Source organism: Zingiber officinale, chromosome 9A, assembly GCF_018446385.1.
Source record: "Zingiber officinale cultivar Zhangliang chromosome 9A, Zo_v1.1, whole genome shotgun sequence".
In the NCBI taxonomy this organism is placed as follows: domain Eukaryota; kingdom Viridiplantae; phylum Streptophyta; class Magnoliopsida; order Zingiberales; family Zingiberaceae; genus Zingiber; species Zingiber officinale.
Genome location: NC_056002.1, coordinates 33,241,083 through 33,247,082, shown reverse-complemented (window position 1 = coordinate 33,247,082; position 6,000 = coordinate 33,241,083).

Here is a 6,000-nt window from a genome sequence, read left to right as displayed (position 1 = left end):
AAGAAATTACCAAGACAGCCCCAACAGCCGAAGTACATCCCGAGATCGATGAAGGGGGAGAATCTTCGGAAGAAATTAATTCAACAGGGGGAGAACCAACGGTCGATGAGGTAAGTAAGGTATGGCCTCTACCCTCTGAACAACTGGTTCAATTAATCAAATTACCTGAAGATTTTTGGGAACCAAAATTTGAATTGTCGAAAGAACTTTTCGAATTAGAAAATCTTCGGTCGAATAATTGTTGCAAATTACAAAATATTTTTACGAAAGAATTATGCAACTTAGAAATATTATCAAAAACTTTTTCCGGATCTAAAAATTTGTTCGAATTACAAAGTGTTTTGACGAAAGATTCTTGCAAATCACAAAGTAATTTTTCAAAAACTTTTTCCGGATCTAAAAATTTTTCCGAAGTACAAATTATCTCGTTGAAAGAGTTTTTCGAATCGCAAAATGATTTGACAAAAGAATCTTGCAAATTACGAAATATTTTTTTAAACAAAGTTTACAAATTAGAGATATTATCGAAAGAGTTTTTCGGATTAGTAAATCTATTATCCACAGATTGTTGCAAATTTATGTTGTCAAAATACTTTTGCAAATTACAAAATATTTTGTCGAACGAAGTTTGCAAATCAGAAGTATTGTCGAAAAACTTTATCAAGTTTATATTATCGAAATATCTTTGCAAATTAGAAATTCAAAATGACATGTTACAATTTGCACAAATTTCTACATGCTCAAAATTTCTTGCTTCAAAGTTAAGAAATTATGATAAATTAAAATGGAAATTTAAAATTTTCTGATAAAAGCATTAGAATATATAAATAAATAAATGCATAGAAAATTTCTTTTAATGTTATCAATTCTCTTAAAATTTTCTTGCATAAATTTTTCGGCTTAGAAAGTTTTTAATTATTGATGACGAATACTTGAAATTTTTTTTTTTAAAAAAAAAGTTATTTCTTGACTTAGAAATTTGTCTTGACTTAGAAATATTTCCCTGAAAATTATTGAAATATATTTTCAAATTTTTTTTAATGTCAACCCTTAGATTTTGGTTGTTCCCCATTTTTATTGTGATCAAAGGGGGAGAAGGAAAGTATAAATCTAGGGGGAGGTAGAAAATTGAAAATTAAAATTTGGAATGTTTGAAATTTAATTTTTTCTATCATGTTGCATGTTATTGCAATAAACTGTTTAATTTCATATCTATTGTTGACCCTAGCTTAACTTGGGTTGATCACACCAAAAAGGGGGAGATTGTTGGAACCCCAAGGTTGTTTTGGTGTGATCAACAAGTTAAGTTAGGTCCTGCGTTGTTTTAACCTTGTGTCTAAGTGTGCAGGAGCTTAGGAGCACAGGTACTCGAGCGGAAGACGCAGCTAGCGAGAAGGACGGCACGTGGTGCGTCCGAGGGACGAGGTGCTGCGGAAGAGTACACCGACGGACGAGAAGGAAGTGCGCGCAGTGGTTCCGAGGTACGAAAGCCAGAGCGGAAGATTGCTCGGGGAGCAAGAGACGCAGCTAGCGCGAAGGTCGGCACGGGGTGCGACCGAGGGACGAAGTCTGCGGATGAGTACGCCGGTGGACGAGAAGGGACACGCGGCAATTCCGAGGGACGAGAAGCCGAAGGAAAGCACGCTCGAGAAGACCGGAAGATGGGTTCGGGTGAGCCCTATTCCGGATGTCAGAGATCACCCAAGCAAGCAGAGCCGGAGCAGAAAGACCCGGACCAAAGGCGAGCTGAACCGGAGAAGAGAGCACGGACCAAAAGTCAACTGGGTTGACTTTTGGCTCCGGGGCGCCCAGAACTGTCCGGGGCGCCTGGAGCTGTCCGGGGCGCCCGGAACTGTCCGGGGCGCCCGGAAGTGACTTTTTCACAGGATCAAGCTTTGACTCGATCCAACCATTGGGGGATAAATTTTATCCCCCCAGGGCGCCCGGAACCCTTCCAGGCGCCCCGACCAAGGCTATAAATATAGCCTTGGTCTAGAAGCTTTTCAACAATCACGATCATTCTATTTCCAAACACTTGTATGCTTTAGTTGTAGTTAAGCTTCTGTTTTCTGTGCCTAAACGCTGTAAGAGGCTTCTCCGCCTGAAGGAGTTTTTGAGCTTAATCTTCTTTGGATTAACAACCACATCGGTTGTAACCAAGTAAACATCTGGTGCCTCGTCTTTTCTTTTATGCTTTTATTTATCTTCTTAATTCATTTTACAAGTGTTAGCTTAATCGTTCGAGGAAGGGTTGTTTGTTTTTAATTGACAGGCTATTTACCAACCCTTCTAGCTGGCCCAACGGTCCTACAGTACACTATGTGTGTATTGAGCAGGACCATTTGAGGTTGTTCGATTTATACTGACCGCATAAAAGAACAGAACCTCTATTATTATGGATGTGCGTACTCTTAATCCCGGTATAATAACAAACACATATACTTAGTATTTATTTCTTTAACTTATCAATGGGTGGGATTTATTTGTTAAATCAATAGGCCCGATAAGTTGGGAGATAGTACCATTTATATGATATATTGTTGATTATAAAAAGAAACTGTGTCATATTTTTTTAGATTGATGATGCCCCCTTGTGGAGCTCATAAGGATTATCATGTAAACCCTGCAGGTGGACTTAGTTTGACATGATAATAAAGTTGAGTGATACTACTCTTGGAGTCAGATATTAATTAAGTGAGTTGTCAGTAACTCATTTAATTAATGGACATACGATATCTTAAACACAGGGAGATTAACACACTCATGATAAGTAAGAGCCCATATTGTAATATGGGATTGGTGTGGTAGTTCAATAATGACCCTTTAGTGGTATGAGTTATTATTGATAAACTTGAGTTGAATGTTCGGGTTGAACACAGGAAGCTCAAGTCCATCAGGAGGCCAAAATCAATTCCTCCTCTCGGTCCCTGTTGTAGCCTCTATAAAGCCTCGCATCCACCCATCCATAACCGGGTTTGGTTTAACTTAACTTGGTTTGGTTTAACTTAACTTGGTTTGGTCTAACTTAGCTTGGTTTGGTTTAACTTAACTTGGTTTAGTTTAACTTAACTTGGTTTGGTTTAACAAAGTTTGTTTAGATTTATTCTAAAACAAAATTTTGTTAATTTTTCTTTCCTTATAACCGACGACAAGTCTATAAAAAGGAGTAGGATGTGGTCCCTAAGACATACCTTTCTTATTCTCCACAATCCCTTCTCTTCTTGTGGTTGCCACCCCATCTCCTCCTCCTAGGGCCAGCGGCACAAACCTATTCTCCTCCCCCCTTTCCCTCTCCTCCTCCTTGCTTAGGGTCGGTGCCCTTATCCCCTCCTCCTTGGTGGTCGGCGTCCCCCCTTCTCCCTTGGTGGCCGACGCCCCTTCCCATCCACTTGTGGGCGACGGCTTGAAGAAAGGGAAGAAGAGCAAGAAAAGGAAGAAGAGGAAGAAGAGAAAGAAGAGGAAAAAGAAGAGAAGGAAGAAGATTAGAAGGTGACTCATCCTAGCGACTCTTTTGTGGCCAGCAGTTTGGAAGAGAAGAGAAGAAGGGTGGTGTTGTCCTGGTATATCGTCGCCCACACGACATCCAAGAAGAGGAGAGGAATACGGCAGAAGATCAAGAGGTCTTTAACTACGAAGAAATGTACAACTAGTTTTTTAATTCCGCTGCGTAATTGGTTTTGTTTTCTTCATGTCGATTTTGGATATCGATTTTGAATACCAACACAAGAGGCCAACGATTTTGTGGTTTGATCAAGGTGTGCTTTGATCAATCAAGAACTTGCTTGATTGATGAAACATATGTCTGATCGAACATGTGGGTTGCTAGGAAAAGTTCTATGCTTATACAAATTTTTGTACAGGGGATTTACACAGAACGGAATTCCAGCGCCTTCAAATAAGACACAAACAAATATATACAAAATGTAGAATTTGTAAAATAATAAAATATCAGCATGTGCTTCAACGCTATTGGAATAAAATTTCATCAACTCCTCAATTCTTGATCAAGTTACGGGTTTGTTATTTGAGAAGTGAGTAACAAAGAGGTCACCCAATGCTTGATTTGAATTCAAAGGAACCGAAGCACCTCGGTCTGCAATACCAAGCAATAAAGATACATCTCTTCATGTAAATGCAACAAGTACACCTGAAAATCATAAATTAATAGTTATATTGTAAGATATTTTTTTGCATACCAAAATGCAAAAGATAAGACATTAAATTTCTAAATCTATTTGGTGCTTAAAATTAAAAACTGCAAGTTATAGAGTCTAAAGGTTTGAGATGTTAAATCCCAATTTTCAAATATATTGATCAGTATACTACGTATATGATAGATTTCTTGTATGTCCAAGAAAAGATAAAAGGGAGACTGTTTGATCATGGCTATGTGTCGATCATGTAAATAACAGCTCCATGATGTCTTCCTTTGATTGTGGATGGTCGAAAAAAACTATTAAAGTGACCTAACACACTGTTCCAATGTAGTTTCTGGCTAAAATTAACTACAACCTATAATTTTTACAAATTTAATTTTTTAACAACAAAATTAAAGCTGGTGGAATGTTTTCCAAATCGAGCTTCACATCGTTCTGAAGGGCCTGATATGGTAAAATATCAGGCCCACGTTGGGCCTGATATTGTTGGAACCCCAAGGTGTTTTGATATGATCAAACAAGTTAAGTTAGGTCATGTTTTGTCTAACCCTTTGTCTAAGTGTGCAGGAGCTTAGGAACACAGGAAGTCGAGTAGAAGACGCGGCTAACGAGAAGGACGACACGGGAAGAGAGTCGACGGGCTCTGTGTGTCCGAGGGACGAGGTGACCGCGGAAGAGTACACCGGTGGACGAGAAGAACGTACGCGACGTTCGAGGGATGAGAAACTGGGAAGGAAGGCTGCTCGAGGAGAAGGCCGGAACTTGGGTTTGGGTGAGCCCTATTCCGGATAGCCGAGATCACCCAAACTAGCGAAGCTGGAGTTGAAGACCCGGACCAAGACGAGCTGAACTGAAGCAGAGCTACCGGACAGAAAAAGTCAACCAGAGTTGACTTTTGGGTTCGGGGCGCCCGGACTGATGATTTTGACTAGATTGAGTTTTGACTCAATCTGAACATTGGGGGATAAAATTTTATCCCCCTTAGGGCACCCGGACCCTTTAGGGTGCCCCGAATAGTGCTATAAATATAACACTGATTTGCACAGTCTTTTCAATCAACTTGTAATCCAGCGCTTTCAATTCTGTTCTGTCCTTCTGTGCTGTCAACGCTGTAAGAGGCTACTCCGCCCAGAGGAGATCATCAGATAGTGCGACATCCTTTCCTTGGATTAGCAATCCTCTGATTGCAAACCAAGTAAACTCTCTGTGTCTGAGTTTATTTTTAATTAGTCTCTTTTATTTAAAGTTGCAAGTTTTATTATTAAGTTGAAAAACCAAGAAAGGTGTAATTTATTTTTTCAGGGCAATTCACCCCTCCCCTCTTGCCGGCCTCCAAAGGGACCAACAAGTGGTATTAGAGCCAGGTTCTTCAGGAGGACTAACCGCTGATCGAAGCAACGAGATAGCCAGACCAAGCATTGTTCCATCAAAATTCGAGGGGGACTTCGCACACTGGAAGCGTTGTATGGAGGTATTCCTGAAAACTGATTTCGAAATTCGGTTAATAATAAAGTATGGCTTTGTAGCTCCGATGAATCAAAATGGAGAAGAAAAAGAAGAGAGCCAGTGGACAAAGAAGGAGCAGAGTGATTCCGTAACGAACAACCGTGTGGAATATCACCTGCTTAGCGTGTTGCCTCCTCAAGAAGTCAACCGCATCGGAAGCTACTCGTCGGCCAAAGAACTCTGGGAGAAGTTCCTGGAACTCCATGAAGGAACATCCGAAGCCAAGCTAGCAAGAAGAGATATCCTTCGGAACAGACTGGCGAACATTCGTCTGGAAAAAGGTGAGAAGGTAGCTGATCTACACGCAAAGGTAAAGGAATTGATTACTGGTCTCGAG